A 24,368-nucleotide genomic window follows, 5' to 3' on the forward strand; every position below is an offset into this window, starting at 1 on the left:
CTAGCTAGTCCAGCTGTTTAGAAAATGGATCCAGGACATCTGAGAGGAAGCTATAGCCCTTGTAACTCTTCCAAAGTGGCCAAATTCATTGAATCAAATAAGAGATGTAGCTAAGACATGATCATGTCCTCATCATCCTCAGAAATAACCAAGGACAAACCTCTAATCCAGCTGAGTCAGAATCACATCCTCTAATCATTGGTGCTAGAGATTCTGACTCAAACCACATGAACGAAATATTAGATCTGCCCCACACACCATAGTCCAGACTGACAAATCAAACACTTAACAAATGGAATGACAAATGCATTCATTTATGATGTTGCTGCAAAATACTTAAGATATGTTTTATAGGACTTGCGTAAGAAAATGTTTGCTAATTCACATGTGAAAGACCTGTTTTTGACTGTTCCATTTTCATTTCAATTTAGAGAAGATTCATTAAATTCATTCATTAAACCACACCATTACTAAGGTTAACAATTATGATGAAGTGAAATATCTCTAGGTAGTTCAGCACTAATCCAGTAAGACAGCTCCATGAAACCTGCCCTTACTGTCATTCAGGGAAGAAAGACCAGTAACATTTGAGAAGGACTTTCACTGAGATCGATTTTGTGGTTTGGGTGGTCTAGATTGATCCCAGAGTGAAAATAAGATGTAAAAGTCAAATCTTCCATTTTTATCCCCTAGACAATGACCGAGTGCATCAAGCAGAAGCTTCCCTGATGTGTTTTTGTATCTCTAGCTTTCCTTCAAACTTCCCTGTTTCTGTTGAAAGTACTATCATCTTTCCAATCACCCAGGTTCAGAAGTTCACTCGTCTTTACCATTACCAGTTTCTATATCCAGTCAGCTGCCAAATCTTGCTAATTCTACCTAGACAGCTAGGTGGAACAATGGACATGAAGAAAGAAAAACTTAAGTTCAAATGCAATCTTCAATACTTATTCTCTGTGTAACCCTAGGCAAGTCACTTGACCTCTGATATTTGAGATAATATCTGTGAAGTACCTGGCACATAGTAGGCACTATTTTAATATTTCCATCCCTTCCCTTACTCTAAAATATATTTTATACTTGCCCTTTTCTCTCCACTCAACACTGTCATTCAAATTCTCAGTACCTCTTCCCTAAAAGTTGAAATCATTTCCTAATTGATTTCCTTGATTACAATACTTTGCCTTTCCAATCCATCACCCCTAAGGTTTCCAAAAAATTTTTTTCAAAAACACAGATCCCACTATGACAATCCTTTCCTCAAAAATCTTCAGTGAGCTCCAATTGGCCCTAAAATAAAAATTCTCCACCTGGCATTTAATATTCCGTGATATGTCTCCATTTCCAATCATTTCTTATTCCTCTTCTTCATGCACAATCCATTCCAGTGACATGGATCGAGCTGTTTCTCACATTCTTTCTTCCTTCTTCAAGAATTCACACGCATCTGTAATACTCTCTCATCCCACCTCCATCTTTGTAGACTTCCTAGCTTTCTTCAAAGTACAGCTCGGGAGCTGCTTCATAAAGAGCTCTTTTCTGTCTCCATAGTTTTCAGTGTTCTTTCCCCTAACCCCTTTGTAATTCATTTGTATTTTTTTGACACATAGCTGATATGTTCATTCTTTCTGCTAACCTCTATTTTGTTTGTTACAAGAGGGCTCAGGGATAGGAGGAGGAGCCCTTGGTAGCAATAATGATGTAAAATGAAGGGGAAAAGAATATCAATGAAACATTGAGAACACAAAGTAGAAACAAGTTCAGAAGGGGACATGGAAAAGCAAAGAAGTGGTTATTACTACTACATTAAATTTAATTGAATACTTTTATTAAAAGTTACTTAACAGAAGTTCAATTTCCAATGCAACCCTCCTTTCTATTCTTTGTATATGGAAATATTTGTTGATATTCGCTAAGTTGATAAGAAAATTTTTTAAAATTATTTTTGCATTACTTTATACACATAGTATTTACTTATCTGTGTACAGTAGAACTTAACTTGGTTTATGTATGCTTCCCTGGATGGGGAAAAATTTTTCACAACATTTGTCTTACAGGACGAACAAAAATTTGCAGTGTGAACATCGTGTTTGGATTTGAACAGCTCACAAAAGGATAATGCTCAACTAGGGCAATGGGTTTTGTTTGAACCCCATTTGCAACCCCGATTGCATGCCATCTTGGGGAGGGAGGAGGAAAGGGAAGAAAATTTCAAGCTTATGGAAGTGATTGCTGAAAACTGAAAATAAATAAATTTTTTTTAAAAGTCAAACACAAGTGTTGTTAGATAGATTCCTAGTCAGAAGCAAATATAAGGATAAAAAAATCAATGAGTCAAAATGTGAAAGTGATTCTTAAAAAATGAAAACAAAGTGAAGGCAGTAGTGTTAGTCTTATTTAGTGAAAGTAGCATAAGAGAGAACACTCCTGATGTTGAAATCCCTGAAGTTCTCATGGAAGGAGATTCTCCTTTGAAAATTATAAATAATTCTCCTTTGAAAATTATAAATAATTATTTTATATGAATATTTGGGGGGATGTAGTACCAATATCTGACTTTACATTGTTTCCTATGGGAAAATTCACTTTGCAATATGAACAAATCTCATGACAAACCAAATCTCAGAATGAATTAAATTCATAAGCCAAGGTTCTACTGCATAAGTAAGTGTGTTTTCTTAGGTATTTACTTCTCTATAAATAATATCTTTGTATCTCCTTATATATGTTACATCATTATTACCACCACCACCACCCCAAAAAAAGATACAAGATCCTTAAAAGCAGGGATGATTTCATTTTGGTCATTCTATTCTGAATAACTAATATGGTGCCCTGAACATCATAAATTCTTAATACATGTTTGTTAAATTGAAGTTGATCTGTTCATATAGTAGTACTTCAGTACATCAAAGAGTTGTGATGTTATCAGTGTGGATATGCCCTCCATTTACTGTATCCTGTTAGGATTAATTGAAGCCATACAGAGAGAAGGACTTTAAAGAATATACTCCTATGTGTCTTAGCAGATGGTCTTCATGAGTAATTTTGATTAAAAATATTTTATTAGACTAAGTTATGGAAATTCTTATTTTATTCCGTAAATTAAAAGTAAAATAAATAAAGCACAAAAATATTCATCCCCTAGTAGCCAGTTCTCAGTGCGGAAGGTCTCCGTTGTTTAACAGTCCAGTCTTTGAACTTCATCAGTCCAAATTTTCCAGTCCTATGGGACTAGCCAGAGCTCTCGGCTATAATGGTCTCTGGAAACCTGGACTGGCCTCCATGCCAAAATGAAGCATTGGAATAGGATTTGTGTGGTCAGTCAGCTAAATGTTGAAGGCCTACTATGTGCTAGGTACTGGCCTGAGGACACAAAGAAAGGTGAAATACGGTCTCTGCTCTCAAGGAGCAATGGGGGATGGAGAATAACATGCAAATAACTATGTATTCTTTAGAGGCTATATAAAGGCTAAATTGGAGAATGCACTAAAATTAAAGGGAATCAAGAAAGGCTTCCTGTAGAAGGTGGGGTTTAAGCTGGAACTTAAAGAAAATTAGAGAACCTAGGATGTGAATGAGAGGAATGAGAACATTTCAGGCGTGAGGGACAGCTGGTGATAATACCCACAGTCTGGAGATGGAGCATCTAGTTTGAGTAGAAGCAAGGAAGTCAGTGTCACTGGACTGCAGGGTACCCAGGTATTGGGGTGGCAGTGGTAAGTAATAAGGTGTCAGAAGGCTCTAAAAGATAGGCAGGTTATGAATGACTTTGAAATTTTATACATGCAATAAATAATAAAACATATAGTTCAGTAACATATCATGACTAGTTAGAAGGGCATAAGAGCAGGTGAAAAAAGAAATAAAATGACATCACTTGCCTTAAAGATCTGCCAAGTGGGCAGAACTGTCATGGCCCCAGAGGGTGGAACAAGAACCAATAGGTGGAATTTGCAGAGAGGCAGAGTAAGGCTCAGTATAAGGGAAAGCTTCCTAATCACTGAGAGCTGTCCAAAAGTGGCATGGCCATAGTAACTCAGAAGGAAGTGAGTTCCCCATCACTGGAAGTAGAATCTATACAAACAAATGACAGAATTTCTGATCAGGTACAAGTTGGACTAAATGACTTCAGAAGTTCTTTCCAGTTCTAAGAGTCTGTGATGTAATGAGAATTCAATATTTTGGATTTCTGGGTTTCCAAAGCCAAAAACAGCCTTTGTTAGGTCCTGTAGAGCTAAAAAGATTTCCTGTATTAGACCAACAAAGTTCAAGAGCTAGGTGAGCAAAGAATCAGGGGTTCATTGTCCTTTTTTGATCAGCATACCTTTCATCATCCGAGAGGATGGAGAGGAGAATTTCCTCTGTTAACATGCAAACAGTATTACATATATTGGACTCATGCAATTCATTCAAAATTAAAATTTAACAACTAGCCTTTTTTACTTACTTTGGGCTAGTGACCTAAAACTTTATTTAATATTCTTGGAGTTCTTGGAATAATTACATTAGTCATTCATTTCTTTACTCATTCATCAATTCATACAAATATCTATTTTGATGAAATAAGAGATTTTTTAAAAATAGATATAGAAGAATCTAGTTTCCCATATCAGATAAAACAGTTTGTCCTTCTTAACTGAAACCAGAACTGACAGTTTCCTCCCCTAGAAAAACTCTTTAGGGGGAAAAATTGTTTTTGCATTTTAAACTTCAGCTCCTCTCCTTTTCCTTGCCTCAGTAGTTTTACAACCCACTCAAAATGGCTCATTTTACCTCTTGTTAGGTGCCCTTCCATGCAGGATCAGGGGGCTAATTACACATGCCATTAACCAAATGTAGTTCCAACTAATTGACAAAAAATATTCTACACCAGCAACTTTTGAAGAACACAACAGAGTATAATACAAGGGCATACTTCAGAAGGTTTCTCCCAGAACCCGAAGAAATGCTGAGTGCTCACTGCTCTTCTACCCAGTTCTAACATCTGACTCTAAATTGGCTCTATTATGTATAGTTCTTAGTACAGTGCTCAATAAATATTCATTCATTCATCAATATTAATGAGTTCTTCCTATGTTCAAAGTACTAAGCTAGGTGCTGGGGAGGATATAGAAAACAAGAAGACATAGCTTTTTCTTTCAAAGAGCTTACAATCAGGTATGAGAGCTAACCTTTCAATGAATCTATGCCCTCATAGATGTCCCTCTCATAGATACTCTCTCCAATAGTGCAGATTGCAATCCACCCCATACCTCAGTATAAAGGGTTAAAATTATTCTGGGTTTTTTTTTTCCACTACCTTTGAACTGGTTCTTCTCTGTCTCTTGATCAAGTCAACAAGCACTTATGAAGCACCTACTTTATACCAGGCATTGTGCTAATTTGTTGTATTGAGGACAGATATGTGAGAGAAATTTTGAGCCTAAGTGAGTTGAGAAATGCAGATACCAAAGATAGAAATGGGGACAGCATAAAGAGAAATGAGTTTGTGATGGAGGTGGGGAAGAACGATCAGTTTCGTCTTGGCTGTATGACTTGAACCATCCAAGGAGAGATATGCAACAACAGAAAATGAAAACATAGCATGGAATTTGAGAGGAAGGTTGGGGCTAGAAATTTAAATTTTGGAGATAGCAAATGGGAATAATTTTAGCAAAAAGAATGGTTGAGATCACCAAAAGGGGATTTAAAGAGTCAAGGCAGAACTTTGATGAATATCTATGTTTAGGGAACAAAAAATGAAAATGGACCTAGTAAAGTTCCCTAAGAGTGGGGACTGTGTTTTTGCCTTTTTTAGTGTTTAGTGCAAGGCCTGGTTCAAAGGAAGTTACTTAATAAATGCTTGTTGACTTGACTTCATCAAAAGAGACAGAGAAGAATCCGTCAAAAGCTCTAACAGAATCATTTTAACCCTTTTTACTGGAGAAAGGAAGAGAAATTTTTATAGCAGCTATTATGTACCAGGCACTGAGCATTTTGACAAATGATATCTCATTTGACCCTCACAACAAACCTGTAGCAGAGATGCTTCTGTTATTTTCCTCATATTACAGTAGAAAAAACTGAGCAAACAGATGTTGTGACTTGCCCAGAGTCAAATAGCTAGTAATTGTCTGAGGTTGGATTTGAATTCAGGTCTTCCTGACTCCAGGCCCAGCATTGTATCCACTGAGACATTTAGCGCCCCCCCCCCCCAAAAAATGTTAGGAGGTTGAGAGATATGAAATAGGTTTGCAGTAGTCATTGTAGGGAATTTGACCAGGAATCAAGAGATTTTTAAAAAGACTTACTGAAGTTCCAACTGAGGTCAGAAAGCATGGATTTCTAGTAAACTTCAGTTAGCAACCTAGAGAGGAAAAAGGCAGGTGGTAAATGTTTCCATTCCATAAGGGCTATCTTCAAACAGCTGAAGGCTTATCACATGGAATAGGGGTGAGCCTTAGCTCCAGGAGGCTGAGCTAGGACCAGAAAGAGAAAATTAAAGATTTCAGCTTGATAAAAAGACAATTCCTAATCATTAAAGTAGATCACAAATGGAATGAAAGGCTATCTTAGGAGGGAGGGTGTTTTCCATCATGGAGGATCACCAAGCAGAAGCAAGGTGAATACTTTGGGAGGAGACTGTATTTAGGATCCTTAATCAAATAGAGGTTCGAATTAAGATCCTTGAGAGGAAAGATTGTTTCATTCTTTGTATTTGTTTCCCCAGTGACTGGAGCATAGTTGGTACCTAATAAATGCTCCTGAACTGATTAATCCATCAGACCTCTGAGATTCCTTCCAACTCTAACATGCTCTATTTCTAAAGGGTCTATAATATGCGTATAAACCTTAGAGGTAAAAAGATTAGTACCTTTTCCAGAACAAATTGTTTTTGAGCAACATTTAAACAAAACTTCTCAAGTTGGGTTTTTTTAATGAATACAAATGAAACTCTTTTACCTGAGTACTCATCACTGTGCCAAGTGCTGGGGGGGATGACTTGTTGCTGCCCTGCTTTAAATAAACCTTGAAGATACCTGCAAAAAAAGGCAATCAATTTAGGAATCATATGTCATTTTCACTTTAAATTCATCATGGGTAAGGAGGAAACCTGCTAATTCTTGCCAAAATTATACCCAGAAGGTTCTCTTCTGAAGATTTTTAAATGACAGTGAAAGTCAACAGAGATAGTGAGTACCTTCAGTAGGAGTGAGATGACTGCATTATTTATTATCTCATTATGAACCTCCATATTTTAATGAGTTCCTTCCTCCTGAGGCCCATTCACTAGAGGGTCTAAAAGAGAAAAGAAGGTTGTGGCAAGACAATAAGGAGCAGGTTCAAGCAGAATGCAACATCAAAGGAAATAGTCCAATTTAGGACTCTGGTTTTTAAGGACCAAGCCCCAACTCTCCTCTTGAGGATGGGAAAGAGTGGAGAGGGAGAGGCAGTAAATGAACACAAGATACTCATTTCCCAGCTCAGCTCCCATCATGCTGTGGACAGCAAACTGAGAAATTTTGCACCACCTTGGATCACTATGAGGTGATGAAAGTTGTTAAGGACAATATTTTCATTTCTTTTCCTCATTTTTTTAACCTGGGGGGAATCTAGCACTCTGGATTATTTTTTAACCTTAAGCTAAAAAAAATTTCTACATTCTCGAAACATCCCCCTAGGGAGACTGACATACATTTCTTAGCTCCTTTTGGAAGTACTGTCCAGATCAGGAAAGCTCTGTTTCGGTTCATAACTCTAGGCATCCCTAGGAGAATTCAAGGAATAATTCTGATCACTAACTTGGTCACTGAGCTACCAGAGGACTCATGAGGAGAAGAGCCAATCACAAATTCCATCCATAAAGCTGGAATAAAAACTCCCTTGCTCTATGAGATCTGTCATCGGTGCAGCAAAGTGTGACCAAAGCAATCTTCAAGGAAGGTTCTGGTTTACCAATGGAACTTAGGAGCTGGTGGTGGAAATGCACCTGAGATGCTGTTTCTGTCACTTGCCTTGAATTCCACCCCAGGGGTCAATGAGCAAAATGAGATCCGTCTATTGGAGAATAGACCTTACTCTTTCCACCTCAAGGAAGAAAATAAACTGAGAAGAGGCAGACCTGAAATGCTGTTTCCAATGTGGAAAAAAAATCCAAAACTCCTTCTAGCTCTGATGAGCTCCCTATGTCTGCTCTGTGATGAATACTGTAGAAATTGAATGTCACTTATCTTGTAAAGAGTTCCCTGCTCCCAAGTGCACAAGCTAAATTCAGCACAGTGAGAAGAGGTAAAAACTGTTCAGTGTCACAGTTGTACACCTCAGGAATTTTTGAAGAAAAAATAAAACCAGCTTTTCCAACCCACATGTGCATAAAATGGCACACTCCCTCTACAGGACTCAGGTCACTTTGTTTTATGTAAATGATATATTCCTGAAAGAGTTATATGCAAATTGCTGTTCTTTTTTTAATTAATTATATTTTCCCACTATCTGATGATATATTATCAAAGATATGGACCAGCAGAAATAAAATGTGGCACAAAGATGTTATGAGAAAAGTAAAACACACACACGCACATACATACACACATACATACACACACATACACACATACTACATACACACATATGCATGCACACATATACACATATGCACATACTACACATACATACACATACATACATATACTATATATACACATATACATGCATACATACATACATACACACACATACACACACACACTAGTAGAATGTTGTTATTACTCCTTCATTCTCAAAGAAGACCAATGACCTCAGGAGGCTGATGTCTTGACTAGCAAATTAACTGGATTTAAGTGAGGCAGAGCTGTGCAAAGTCATCAGCCTTACTCACTCCTTCAGAGTCACTGAAGTCCAGTGGCTTGTGTGGTTGTAATTTGTCCATCCTGAAGAGGACCATGACATCTGGGAGATGATGACATGACTTGCACTTGACTTTGATTTGAGTGAGGCAGGGCTGCGCAAGGTTATCAGCCTCACTTTCTCCTCCAGAGTCATCTGGGTCCAGTGGTCAGATATCTATCAGGATGACTGGAGATGGCACAGGATGAAGTGGGACATCTTGGCCCTTTTAAGCTAAGGTATTTTCAGGTTCTCACCTTGAGTGAGGCAACATCCATTCACTGAATAGTTCTTTTTAAGAAGTGAATCAAGGGATAGTCCCTTTAATGAAAAAAAATCAAACTGGGAGAAGAAGAGGAAAGGGGAGGGGCGGAGAGGGGAGAGAAGAGAGGGGGGACTATTCCTATCTTTTATCATATTTGATGATTTGTATCAGGTCTTTTAAAATAAAATCTCCAAATTTGTAGTCAGGAATTATTAAATTCACCAGATATTTAGTTAAGATTTACTATTTGCAAAGCATTGTGCTAGGTCACAGAAATGATAATGTTTTATTTCTTATTTTAGGTTCAGACCTGTAATTTCATTGAAGTTGGGAACTCCTGATCACATCACCCTCTGTTACAATGGAAATCAGTAACTTCCCTCTGAGTGAGTCTTGGGAAGTTGCTTTGGACACTGAGAGATTAAATAATTTGTCTAGGCTCCCCCTCCCCACCACACACACACACACATACACACACACACACACACACACACACACACACATATCAGAGGCAGGCTTTGATCATAGGACTTCAATGACTTCGGGGTCAGCTCTCTACTACACCACGTTAGCTCTTGGATGTAACAAAAGCTACCTAATGAGATGCTAAATTATACTCAAAGGATGGAGAATACAAAACAGAAACTGCAGAATTACAACCCCATGAATTAAGGATTAGAAGGCCTATGTTTGAATCTCAACCCTCTCATTGATTAGCTGTGTGATCTTATATAATTGTGCAACTTCTCTGTGCCTTCAACCGTCAAATGGAGAGGTCAAATCAAAGGAAAAGCAGGGTCACTTTCTAGCTCTGACACTCTGTGAAACTGTGATGATTGGCAATGGGATGAAGGAGGGAGAGGTTCTTTATTACGCATTTTGAATGTAAATAAGTAAAGCTATTCTGTCTTTTGTGGACTGGTGCCATGGAACCATGAGGCAGAACCTTCTGAATGTTTGAGATGGAGTTGGACTATCTCTTTGTTCTGGCAGAAATGTGGGCGAGGCCTTCCACAAAGCAGCTACTTTCACAGCATTGGGCAGTGTGTGCTGTTGGGGACGCAGATCCACAAATGTGACAACGATTATAACTGTTTTTGTCTACGAGCCTGGAGCTGCTCAATATGGTTCTTTAACTACTCATCAGATAAGGAGGAGTAAAGAGGAGGATATGAAAACAAGGCAAGAGCAGAAGGAAGATACATCCCAAACATATACCAACAATAGTAGACAACATTGTCTATAGTATTTAGTATGTGCTAGACAATTATTGTCTCCTTTTGTCATCCTAACACCTCTCTGAGGTAGGTGCTATTATCATCCTCATTTTGCAGATGAAGCAACTGAGACCAACAGAGGTTAGGTGACTTGCCCAGGGTCATGCAGGTGGTAAGTGTTTGCAGCTGCATTTGAACTTAGGTCTTTCTAACTCTAGACTTGGAACTCTATCCACTGCATCACCTATCTGCCCTAAAAAATATGAGTACAGAAGTAAGGCTTGTGTTTCCTTTGGCAATGAGACTACCTAGAGTCTACTACAGAGAAAGCACAGCCTATGGATAGAGTGCTCAATTTGTAGTCAGGAAGACCATGATGTGAAACTTGTCTAAGACACGGACTAAATTTAAGATGCTGACCAAGTCGCTTTGCCTCAGTCTCCTCATCTGAAAATAGAGAATAAATACAACAGCTATCTCAGTCATTATGATCAAATGAGATAATATGTATATATATAAGATATTTTGCAAACCTTAAAGCACTATTTGAATGTTAAATATTATTAAACCCTACCCAAAAGATTATTCATGAAACCTACTTTAAAAAAAATTCGACCTCCTGCCCTTATCAGAAAACAAGACACACAAACATGTACCATGTGATTTAGGTCACCTGACGAGGTTGGGAGTTGTCTGTGCTGCAGATGTTCTCTTGGCAGCTCACTCTCATTCCTCACCAACGCCGCCATATTTATATCAGTCCTGACTGTCTATAACTGTCAGAATGGCAGAATGTGGGAGCCACTTGGATCTTCCCCTTGTTCCCAGCACACTTTCAAGAGGATAGAGGAGACAACCTTCCTTCAGGGTTTTCTAATCTCCCTTTGAGGAAAAGAAAAGACCCCGTCAACAACAGCCAAATCAAAACCGAAGACACTGATCTTAGGTCTAAGTGATCAATGAGTACTTGCCATGGATTAATTGGATGATTGGTAAATGAATTAACCAATCAACAAGGATTTATGTGTCTAATATGAGCCAGCCACCCTGCTAGGCAATGGGTGTATGAGTACCAAGAATGACAATCTGTATCAGCAAAGAGTTTATATTACATTATATTCTAACAGGGTAGACAACAAACTCTGTGTATGTATACATGTATTGTATATACGCATATATGCGTGTATGTATAAATACATATGTGTACATGTATGTCAGCACAAACATAAAGTGCATAAATGTGAAAACAGACAAAATAGTTACACACAAAAAAGAGGGTACTAGCAGTTGGTGGGATCAGAAAAGCTTTTATGCAAAAGAAATGAATCTTGAGCTCTGTCTTAAAAGAGAAGAGTGATTCTGTAAGGCAGAGACAAGGAAGGAATGCATTTCACACAAGTAGCACAGTCAATATAAAAGCATGGAGATGGAATGTCTTATGAGAAGAACAGAGAAAAAGTTAGTTTTGCTGGATTAGAGAGTGCAGAGTGATGTCCAAGGATGCTGGAAAGATAAGTTATCATGCAGAGTTTAAAAGCTAAACAGAATAGTTTATATGTTATCCTCAAAGCAGTGGGAAGCCAAGGGAGCTGGTTAAGCATGGGATTCACATGTTCATATCTGCATTTAAAGAAGATGACTTTGGCATCTATGTTTAGGATGGACTCGAGTCTTGAGGCAAGGAAACCAATTAGGAGGCTGTTGAAATAATCTGTCTGAAAGGTCATGAGGACCTGTGTTAAGGTGGTAGCCATGTGAGTAGAAAAAGGAAGCTGAATGTAAGAGATGTTGTGGAGATAGAAACCAAGATTAAGCAACCGATTGTATATACGGGGTGAGAGATGGTGAGGAGTTGAGAATAATGCATGCCAACATTATGAGTGTGGGAGATGAGAAGGAAGGTGGTGCCTTAGACAGAAATAAAGTTTAGAAAAAAGGAGAGTTTGGAGAGAAAGATAATGGATTCAGTTTTAGATATGTTGGGTTTGAGATGTCTCTGGGACTACCAGATTGAAGTATCCAGAAGGTTAATTGATGCAGGACTGAAACACAGGAGAGGGATGGGATTGGGGGAAGGGAAGAAAATGAGGAGAAAAGAAAAGAAGGGGGAGAGAGAGAGAAGAAAAGAGAAGAAAAGGAGAGGAAGAGAGGGAAGAGAGGAAGGGAGGGAGGGAAGGGAAGAGAGAAAAAAAGAGAAAAGTAGAAAGGAAAGAGAGGGGGAAGGGGAGAGAGGGAGAGAGGAGAGATCTAGGAGACACTTGCATAAGGATGATAAATCAATAGGAGTTAATGAAATTACCAAAAAACAAAATGTAGAAAATGTAGAAAACAAGGAGTCAGACACAACCTCAGGGAGGGGCATGATCTGGATGATGAACCAGCAAACGAGATGAGGGGGAGGGGAATTCAGTTAAGAGGTGGGTTAAACAGGTAGGAGGGAACCAGGAGAGAGTAATATCATGAAAACTCAGAGAAATAAGTGCCTAGGACAAAGGCCTGGTCAAGAGGGTCAAAAGCACTCAATAAATCAAAAATGAAGAGAACTAAGAAAGACCACCTAAAAGATTAGTGATAACTTGGGAGAGGGCAATTTCAGTTAGGTAATGAGCTCAGCAGCCAGATTACAGAGGTCTGAGGAATAAGCAAAAGGAGAGAAAATGGAGGCTGGGGGTGTAGACAACTTTTTCAAGTGTTAATTATGATGATAATGAGAAGGAAGAGTAGCCTAAGAACCAAAACAAAACAAAATGACCCCTAGTCCTTCCTAGCTGATATAATGAATCCACGTGTGTAGTAAAGTACTAGTTTGAAATCCAAAGACCTTTAAGTTTTAAATCCTGTGATCCTATGAATTATTGACTCCTCTGACATTGGCACAATTTATCCACTTTTAATCATTTTTAAAGTACTCTTCATAAAAATCTTGATAAGGGAGGAAGCTAAAATGCTTTCCTTAAAGTTAACTTCTTTAAACTTTCTAAGGATTTCGTTAGTCTATACCATCCAGTTTGAGCAAAAGTTCATAGTAGGGTGCCAATTTTGTCAGTGTGGTGGGTTTAATTCCTTCTGAAAATGTTTCACCCAGCAATAAATATTTCTTAAATGCCTAATGCATGCAGAGCATTGTGCTTGCTAGGTGTCATGAAAGACACAAAATTTAGATAAGACATAGCCTTATATATAAGTTCCTCATGGAATTTACAGTCTAAAAGAGGAACAAGACTCATTGTCAAATAATCGTCAAACAAAATAATATACATATAAATGCAACAGATCAATGAAAAGTGCTAGGTGAGGTCTGCTATTACTGAATAGCAAAATGAGGGGAAGATTTAAAGCTTTTATTTAGGCTTTAAAGAATGGGGGCAGGGAGGCAGAGTCAAGATGGCAGAGTAAAAGCAGGAACTTCCCTGGGCTTTCCCACAAAGCCCTCCAAATACCTGTAAAAAATGACTCTAAACAAATTCTAGAGCTACAGAACCCACAAAATGATAGAGTAAAACAAATTCCCAGCTCAAGACAACATGGAAAGTTGACAGGAAGGGTCTTTCACACTGGGTAGGGAGTAGGGAACTGAATTGTTGGTAGCTGTGGCAGTTTTCAAACTTCTCAATGGACAAACGCGAAAATGGTCAGTGGGAAAACTCTGTGGGACCAGGGTGAAAGAGAAGGAAGATCAGGGTTTATAACCAGAGGAGGACAGCAGAGTCAAAACTCTCACATCAAAAGCCTCCAAGAGGAATAGGGATTGGTCTCAGGCTATGGAGGGTTCAAAAAGGATTTTGAAAATCAAGAGAAGTAAAGGAAAAATTGGGAAGAGTAATGAGAGTTATGCAAGAAAATCATGAAAATCAAGTCAACAGCTTGCTAAAGGAGACCTAAAAAATACTGATAAAATAACAACTTAAAAAATAGACTAACTCAAATGGCAAAAGAAATCCAAAAAATCAACAAGGAGAAGAATACCTTAAAAAGCAGAATTGGCCAAATGGAAAAGGAGGTCCAAAAGCTAATTGAAGAAAATAATTCCTTCAAAGTTAGAATGGAGAAAATGGAAGATAATGACTTTATCAAAAATCAAGAAATTGTAAAACAGAACAAAAAGAATGAAAAAAATAGAAGACAATGTAAAATATCTCATTAGAAAAACAACTGATCTGGAAAATAGATCCAGGAGGGATCATTTAAAAATTACTAGACTACCCAAAAGCCATGATCAAAAAAAAAAAAAGCCTAGATATCATCTTTCAAGAAATTATCAAGGAAAACTGCCCTGATATTCTAGAATCAAAGGGTAAAATACAAATGGAAATAATCCACTGATTGCCTCTGGAAAGAGATACTAAAAGGAAAACTCCAAGGAAAATTGTAGTCAAATCTCAGGCCAAGGAGAAAACATTGCAAGCAGCCAGAAAGAAACAATTCAAGTACTGTGGAAATGCAATCAGGATAACACAAGTTCTAGCAGCTTCTACATTAAGGGACTGAAGGACTTGGAATATGTTATTCTAGAAGTCAGAGGAGCTAGGATTAAAACCAAAAATTCCCTCACCAGGAAAACTGAGTATAATCCTTCAGGAGAAAAAAATAGGCATGCAATGAAATAGAGGACTTTCAAACATTCTTGATTAAAAGACCAGAGCTGAATAGAAATTTTGACTTTCAAAAACAAGAATCAAGAGAAATATGAAAAGGTAAACAGGAAAGAGAAATCATAAGAGACCTGTTAAAGTTGAACTGTTGCATTCCTACATGGAAATATATTTGTAACTCATGAGACTTTTCTCAATATTGGGGTAGTGGGAAGAGATACATAGATGGATGGATGGATAGATAGATAGATAGATAGATAGATAGATAGATAGATAGATAGATAGATAGATAGACAGATGATAGATGGATAGATGGATAGATGGATGGATGGATAGATGGATGGATAGATAGATAGATAGATAGATAGATAGATAGATAGATAGATAGCACAAGGTGAGTTGAATATGAAGGTATGATATCTAAAAAATAAAATTAAGGGGTGAGAGAGGAATATATTGGGAGAAGGAGAAAGGGAGAGATAGAATGGAGGCAAGAAAAAGCTTTTTCAAAGGAGGGAAAGAGGGGGCAAGTGAGAAGGAATGAGTGACCCTTACTGTCATCAAATTTGGCTTAAGGGGGAATAACACGTATGCTCAGTTGAGTATCTTACCCAACAGGAAAGTAAGGGGAAAGGGAATAAGAGTAGGGTGACAGAAGGGTGGGCAGACTGGGGGAGGCAGTAGTCAGAAGCAAACACTTTAGAAAAGGGACAAGGTCAAAGAAGAAAATAGAATAATTGGGGGATGGGACAGGATGGAGGGAAATATAGTCTTTCACAACATGACTATTATGGAGGTGTTTTGCATAACTATACACATATAACCTATATTGAATTGCTTGCCCTCTCAATGGGGATGGGGGGAAAGAAGGGAGAGAATTTGGAACTCAAAGTTTTAAAAACAAAGGTTAAAAAATTTTTACATATAACTGAGAAATAAGATATGCAGGCAATGAGATATAGATATCTATCTTGTCCTTCAAGAAACTAAAGTGAAAGGGGATAAGGTGGGGGATGATAAAAGGGAGGGAAGACTGGGGGAAGGAGTAATCAGAATGTATGCCATCTCAGGGTGGAAGGCGGAAGATGGGGAGAAAATCTGGAACTCAAAATCTTGTGAAAATGAATGTTGAGAACTAAAAATAAATAAATATAAATCTTAAAAAAATAAAATAAAGAATGAGTAGGGATTCACCAGGTGAAGAGGAACAGGGAAAGCTTTTCCAGACCTAACAAAGGAGCACTGTGAACAAAAGTATAATGGTGGGAAAACGTGTAGAAAGACTAATGAATAGTCCAGTTTGTTTGCTGTCTAGCAGAGGTGGAACAGAGCAGTATAAAATGAGCCTGGAGAGATGGGATAGGGTTACCTGTGGCACTAGACTTTAGAGGTCTCTGAATGTCACACAAAGGAATGTGAATGTTTGAACATTCTGCCTAATAGAAAACTGTTTGATAAGTGCAGTCTACAATCCTAATCCCAAACAATCATTTCCTAAAAGATTCAAGCTGGGTCAAGAGAGTGTAGATGTTTCAGTATAGAGCTATCACCACTGCTAGAGGAAAAGAAAACCTTAAAACATATATCCTATTCACTGTTTGGCAGTACTAGCATCTCCAGATACTGAGGACTGCACATTAAAGAGGACATCTCATGTATTCATGTACTCCCTGTTCCCTGTTACAACAGATGATTTAGAATTGGCTGTAGATTATCTGCCTGCTGAGTTAAAATAATTGGTTAAATTGAGAAATCCAAGGAAGCTTTGTTTTCTCAAAATGAAACACTAATGTATGCTGAACATATTTTTTGGACGTTTTCCCATGGATGTTAACTATTTGAAAGATTTATGGAGTAATTTTTTGTGAATCCTTCTGAAGATTTCAGACTATATTTGCCATTTTTAGAGCTCAGAGTAGGCATTCTAACTCACTAAATCATTCCTAAGGCTCTCATAATTCACTATATCAGGCCAATAAGTGAATCAGAAAGAGAACATTTTCCATCTTGCTGTCTGCTCGGCAAAGTTTGAGATGTGGTAATTTTTTAGTATTGTAAGCAAAGCAGAGTAGCTTACTTAGATTTTACAAAATGTTATCCTTTATCTCCCTTCCTCCTCCCTTCCAAATCCAATTCTGGAGTTCATTTAATGCTAATGTCCATTTCAAAGTACAAATTTTTAACAGCTTAAAACTGCACTAATACTTCTAGGACACCCTCTATACTGGTGGATTAGGTAATAAAATCCTCATCATTAAAGATCTTCAAACAGGGTCCAAGGTGACCATTTGGCAGGGAGGTTATAGACAGGATTCATACGTTGAATGGGGATTGATCCAGATGGCTTCTTAGGACTCTTCCATTTCTGCATTTCTATGATTCCATGACTTCAGTGTTGAAAATTCAGGCTTATCTTATTGAAACAAATGGAAAGTTCTCCAGATCAAGAGCCTCTAAGTCTCAGGTAGTGGAGATACAGTGGAAAGAACTGGCCTGAGAATCAGAGGTTACTGTTGTTCAGTTGTTTCAGGTTTGTCTGATTCTTCTTGACCCATTTGGGGTTTTCTTGGCAAAGGTTCCAGAGTGGTTTGCCATTTCCATCTTCAGCTCATTTTACAGATGAAGAAACTGAGGCAAACAAAGTTGAGTGACTTGCCCAAGTCACATATCTAGTAAGGGTCTGAAGTCTTCCTGACTCCAGGGCTGGTGCTCTATCTACTGTGCCACCTAACTGGAGCTGGGTTCAAATCTGACATTTGTTCCCTTAAGTCACTAAATTAAGACTGTGGTTTCTTCATATGTAAAACAAGAAGGTTGGATTAAATTATTTCTGAGGTCCCTCGCAGTCTCTTGCTCTATGATCTTATGAGCAAATAGTAACTACAATTGCTTAGAAAATATGTTGTCTGCAACCTGTCTAAAAAAATGTAGAAATTCATAATGGAACATTGAAGGCATCAAGGTTTATAGGATCAGAAACTGAGAGCTGGAAGGGACTTTATCCTAGTCTCCCCATGCCCCCATTTTCAGATAAGGAAACTGAGATCCAAAGGGGTAAAATGACCTGCCTAAGACCAAACATCCAATGGGGCAGAGATAAGACATGAACTCAGGTTCATCAAATACTCCCACTATACTGTGCTACCTCCTCTTTAAATTGACTGAAATTTAAACCAGTCAAGTCCAGGGAGGACACCGTGTTCACACATCATATGGTATTTAATCCCATTAATTTCCACTCTGCATTGATGACTTCGGTAGTTAAGCTGATGATGATGTTTATTTTTCAATTCCTCCACTAATGTCATATTCATAGAGCATTAGGCACTCATTTGCTAAGGTGCGGGAACATGTTTTATTGAAAAGTAATCATGACTGTCATTTCTAAAAACCGATTACATTTTAAGACAAAAGCTGTGCCGACACACAAGAATTTAATTTTTTTTGAAGTTTTTTCGAGTGACAAAAGCATGGTTGTTGGGTGTGGGTTTATTTGGGTTTTCTGGGCAAACATGTTTTAAGATTTTTTTTTTTATTTTATAAACTGATTCTTTTTCTTTGAAAGGTTTTTTTTTTTCTTTAGATGAAAGGACTGAAATAATTTATGTGTATAGACATACAACCTTAGTTACTTCTGCTTCATATCACCTAAAAGGAAAGGAGGTCTATAAATCAATCCCAGAAGAACAAAGGTATTTTACAGAGAAATATAATGAACAGAGAGAGCAGGTTCATTCCCTATTCATCCTTACATTAGAAGAGCCCAATGACTGGCCAAAACAAATCTTGTGTAATCATTTGTAATTGCTAATGATAACCTGGAATGACATTTTTATGGATTATTCCAAGGTAAAATAACATTTCATAATGTTCTGAGTGTATTTTCATGTCTTGGGCTTATCTGCATGAGACACAGAAATCAATAAATCAAGCTTGAAAGTAAAACAAAAATCATAAATTGCCTACCTTCATACTCAGTCTTCCTGACTGCAAGCCTCCTCTCCTCTCGATGACTCTTGGGAACATCTGCTGCCTCTTAGCTGACCATATAAGGGATTCACATAACCAACTCTCTGAACTGAAGGTATTGGCCAGTTTTACGTTTGCCCTAGAAAAGTGGTCATAGGGTTGCACAGAAGACATTTGAGGAAACAAGATTGCTAATAATCCAACAACTATGGTGAATTCATGATTTCTTTCAATAGCTGATATTTGACCAAATTCTACCTGTCTTTCTGCTCCTACCAGATTGCACACCATAGGATCAAAGATGTAGATCTTAGAGACACCCAGTCCAAGAGTTCTTAACTTTTTGCTGTTGTCATGAAACCCTTGGGCAGTCTCATGAAGTCTAAGGTCCTGTTCATAGAATATTGTTTTTAAATGCATAAAATAACACACTTAAGTGCATAGGATTACAAAAGAAACAAATTATGTAGAAAAACAATTATCAAATATTTTTTTAAAAAAATTCATAGGTACAAGGTACTTTACCTTGTATCTAATGTAGTTTAAACTCCTCTATCTATGGATGAAGAAACTGAGACCAAGATTGGTTTAAAGTGGGTTGCCCAAGGTCACATAGTTAGCAAGTAGCCAAGCCACCATTTGAACTTAGGTTGACTGATTTCATATCCCCTTTTTTCCTTTATGCCTCACTGTCCAATATATATATATATACCCATTTCACTCCACCATCTCTTCTAAAGAAAAAAGTCCTGTCAAATGACCACCTGTTATTTGGCATCATGTAAAAGAAAAAAAAAAAGAGTTGAAAGCTTTTCAGATGGGCATTGACCAAGTGTTTATTTATCTATTCCTTTGTAAAGAGAAGTAGAAAATAACCTATAGGTCAGCTCTCCATACAAGAAGATGCCTTCTGACCCTCCTTTGGGACTAATAGGACTTAGAGCTACAACGGGCATGAGAGATCATCTAACCCAATGCCATCATTTTGAAACTGAAGAAAATGAGACCCAGAAATTCCAGATCCATTTGCAACCCACCTGGCCCTGAATGAATTCCCCAAATGGACCCATTTATCAAATTTACAAAAGAAACAATAGGTTAACATTTGCCTCCAGAGGAAAATATATTCCAACTCATGGTGTGAAGATATAACAATGTCATCCAGATATACAACAACCAATTGATATAGAAGGATGATTAGGACATCATTCACAAAGTGTTGAAAAGTTATCAGTGTATCAGCCAGCACAAGAGATATAATCTGATATCTATGGGCTTTAAATCAGTCCTGAAATCTGTCCTCCATCGTATTTCCTTTTGTGGGAATGTTCTGGATGATAAACTGACTTCCAATGTCCTCTTTTGTCCTAATACCCCAAAATGCTTTTCATGGTGCTACTACTAAGGAAAGAAGTCATTCTTTTTTTTCCCTTTTCTTAGCTTTGTGCTCTAACATCTGAAAAACTCTGGTTGTCTAGCTTCCATTTTTCTGCAAAAGAACCTGCCAACTCTAAACTCTCCACTTGGTTTCCTCAGACAACTATCCACCATTGCCCTATCTCTCCACCAACGCAGTACAGTAAGTGCTTTTTCTCCCTTCCTGCTGAGCTCTCATGGTAGGGTTAATCTGAGCACACAATTAAAAATGTTAAGCCAAACCATTAAGCAATGCAAGAAAGTTGGAAGTCAGGAGCAGGTAAACACAATGAAGTCCGAACACAAAGCTCAGAGCTAGAGTGAAATATACCAAGTAAAAAATGGAAGCAAGGTCAATGCACAGGAAAAAAGAGTTGCAATCCCAAATCAAGGCTCAAGAGTGCTGCACATTAGGAGGGGCACCATGGTGGCACCACTGTGCAGTGGCACACACTGGGTCAGGCTAGAGCTGGAAAGGAATATCACAAGGAGAGAAAATATGGCACACTGCCTAGGTTAACATAAAACTAGAAATAAAACAAGTGCCCAGAAAGTGCCTAAATAAATTGTGGTGCCTGAATGAAAAAGATTATTGTACCATAAGAAATGACAAACAAGAAAAGTCCCAAGAAGCATGGGAAAACTGTTGAAATGAATTGGTGCAGAATGAATTAAGGAAAACAATACATACAAAAACAAGAATGAAAAAGGAAAGACCAAAAATCAAAACTGAACAGTGCGTAATTTTAATGACCAAGCATGCAGGACCAGACAGAAGAATTGAGAAAATGTAGCTCTCTTTGCAGATGCGAGGGATGAAGGGTATGAAATTTTGCACATACTGTCAGATACAATCAACTTGTTGACTAGTTTGGTTGAAGTGGATTTTCTTTCTCCCTTTTTGATCTGTCACAAAGGATTATTCCTTATTTAGAGAAGGGATATACTTAGAAATTAGTGTGATGCCAATTGTCCACATGTAGAGTCTGCCCAAAATGTACATACTGATGGACTAACTCAATGGACTGACTGCCTAACTCTAGGTTATAATCTAGACCAGATATAGTTTGTATCTACTTTGATTTCCCAAGGTAGATTGTTGACATGATGGCTTTCACTGATGAGACTTTGGAGCATTCCAAGGTTTTTGAGTACTATCTCTTGAGTCAGGGACCCTGAATTCAAATCCTGCCTCAGGTACTTACTGCCTTATGACCTTGAATGAAGCCCTCAGTTTTCTCATCTGTAAAATGGAGGGATGCACTAAATGTATGCTCCTGTAATCCATGGGTAGGATCATTTGAAGAACCTCCATATAAATATTAAATCTCCATGATAAAATACTTTCTAGTAATAACAGCTGGCATTTGTATCCCCTCTAAGGTTTGCAAAGCACTTTGTGATTCTTATTTTATCCTCACAACAACTCTAGAAGGCATCAGTTGTTATTATCCCCAATTTATAGATGAGGAAACTGAAACAGACAAAGGTTCAGCGACTTGCCCAGGGTCATTGCTGTTGCTGTTTGACCCTTATTCTGAAATGGGGGCCAATAACATCACAGAGGTGAATTTGATTTAAATGAGGCAGAGATGTCCAAAGTCATCAGCTCCACTCTCTCCTCAAAAGTCATTGAAGTCCAATGACAAAACAGAGGTCAAGATGACTGGCACCTCAACTAAGAAAGTGATTGAAACTGAATTTGAACTCAGGTCTTCCTAACTCCATGTCAATGCTCTGTCTGCTGTGCCACATAGCAACTTCTATCCTAACCTTCTATTAAAATACTCAACATAGTACTCAAAATAAGGCAAATATAGAACTTAAAACAATACTATATAGTACCAAATACATAAAATGGCAATGAGACATAATTGAGAAAGATTTCACTTCTCCAGAGGATTTTTGTATACATACACACATACATGCACATACACATGCTCACATAACCATTCAAATATGACTCTTCTTTCTCTGTAGCCCCTGGTGATGGCTGAGCAAATAATTAGCTCCTGGTAAAAATCTAAAGTTACATTCACCATTAAGATCATTTGCCAGGATTTGCAAAACAAATTCAAACTGCTCAGTGCAATTGAATTTCGTACTTAAGCTAACTGGTCTATGGTCTCTTTTAAATTTCTGCTATTTCTGTCACTTACTGGCCTTTTCACAGGAACATTAATGCAAGGAGATGAAGCTTTAATGGACATGCAATACCGCTTACACGGAGTGTTTAAGAGTATTACTAGAGCCTGGGTGAGTTGAATCTTCCTTCAAAGACATCTGCTGCTTTTGAAAATGTAGAGAACGTGCCCACTGGAGATGGTTCCAAAGGGACCAGGACTGGGACAGTTTCTAATCAGCTTTGTTTTACTAACACAGTTTGGATTGAACTGACTTACAGATATGATGCAAGTCACATGCATACTATTGGCCATAGAGCTTGAGGGACAGATGGAAAGAAAAATGGAGGGAGAATGTGTCACTGTCAGATGGTACCATGTAGGCATCTGGGACATGTGAGCAACCCCTCTTTTCAGTGCCGGAATTGTAAGGATAGACAGGTCCTGAAGCTTTATTCCCAGGATTCTGGAAGTGGCAATCCTGATCTATCAAAGAAACAGCAGCATCACTAGTAGACAAGCAGGCAGTACTTACTAAATTACCAAAATGATTTTGGTGGTTGTCCCCTATGAAACTCATCTCCTACTTCCCTGACAAGTATCTTGAGTGATAGCTATCACCCACCCTTACCCCCAACCCCATAACTGTCCTAGAAGAAGGTAGAGGGTATTTTGTAAAACAGATGAATTTTCCTTTATCTCCTGGTTATAGCTTGTAGAACTGACGGAGCAGACACAGACTTCAATGTAAGGGGAGGAGGTGACTGAGAGAACAGAGCTGGGAGAAAGAAGTGTGCAGTGTTACATGTTATAATACAAGTAGATAATTTTTTTTATTTTGTCATGCTTTTACTAATCTAATTAAACAATTTGTTTAACCATGACCTTGAGGAGAGTGATTGAAACAACATTGTATATGGAAAAAATAGGAGTGAAAAGAGTTCACAAATGACATCATGATTGACAGATAATTCTAGACAAAAATAACCTGAGATAGAACAGCTTAAAAGGTGGGATATTGGGTGATTGGCAGCTTTGTGGTCCTGACTGCTGACAGGATCAAACTACAAGAAACCTTTTTCACCTGCTTATTTGTTTATTTAACAGGAATAAAACGAGAAGATAAAAGGAACATCAAGACAAAAAGAAGAGAGGACAAAAATCAAATACTAAGAAAAAAAGATAAGAGAAGCAAGATCCAGAAGGGAAGTGTGGTTTAACAGTTGATTCATTCATTCATTCAACAAAACTTTATTAAGCACCTCCTGTATGCAGGATCCTGGGTTAGGCACTAGGAAAGATAAAAAGTTCAAACAAATTAAAGGCTCTGAACTCAGGATGCTCACAAGAGGGGTCAGACAAAATGCTGCAAGAGACACAACAGGGAATAATGTTGTGAGACTCAAAGGAGATAGTGGTTATAAAGCACTTTGCAAAATTTACAGAGTTATTTAATGAGTTATAATAACTTATTATTAAACAATAATTATTAAAATAGAGCTTTATTAATATTAAATTATTGTTCATATTATTATCCATAATGATTATTTGATCATTGAGGATTAGATTAATATTATTATGTACTTGCCTCCAGTCTGGTGGTGATTTTATTTCCTAAGTCTTCTGTTTCTAACCCTAATTCCATGTTGGTTCCAGTACATTCCTAAATATAGACAACCAGGAAGAAGTTCATAAAAGCAACATGAGACATGGAAAATAAGTCTGCTGAATCACCCTTTTTATCAAGAACTGCTTCCGAATGCTAGGATAGCCCCTGGAACTCCAGCCTCTGACAGGTAAGCTTTCACCTAATCTTGCCCAAAAAACAGGCCTCTGTACCACTCACCTGCCATCTCCATACCCTGATGCCCCCCCAAACTTTTCCAGTTCCCCTTTCTGTGTTCTCTACCCCTATTAG

At 37.9% G+C, this 24,368-nt stretch overlaps 1 long non-coding RNA gene across 1 annotated transcript in view; it reads right to left on the bottom strand.

Moving 5' to 3' along the window:
* Positions 1 to 3,897: 3,897 nt before the first annotated feature.
* LOC140514947 (uncharacterized) overlaps positions 3,898 to 24,368 on the bottom strand; it is a 62,788-nt gene continuing 42,317 nt past the window's right edge. The window contains exons 2-4 of the long non-coding RNA XR_011970781.1: positions 6,946 to 7,022; positions 6,294 to 6,349; positions 3,898 to 4,077 (exon numbers count right to left, since the gene is read on the bottom strand). This is a non-coding gene — a long non-coding RNA (uncharacterized lncRNA). The remainder of the gene's footprint in view (positions 4,078 to 6,293; positions 6,350 to 6,945; positions 7,023 to 24,368) is intronic.

Source organism: Notamacropus eugenii, chromosome 7, assembly GCF_028372415.1.
Source record: "Notamacropus eugenii isolate mMacEug1 chromosome 7, mMacEug1.pri_v2, whole genome shotgun sequence".
In the NCBI taxonomy this organism is placed as follows: Eukaryota; Metazoa; Chordata; class Mammalia; order Diprotodontia; family Macropodidae; genus Notamacropus; species Notamacropus eugenii.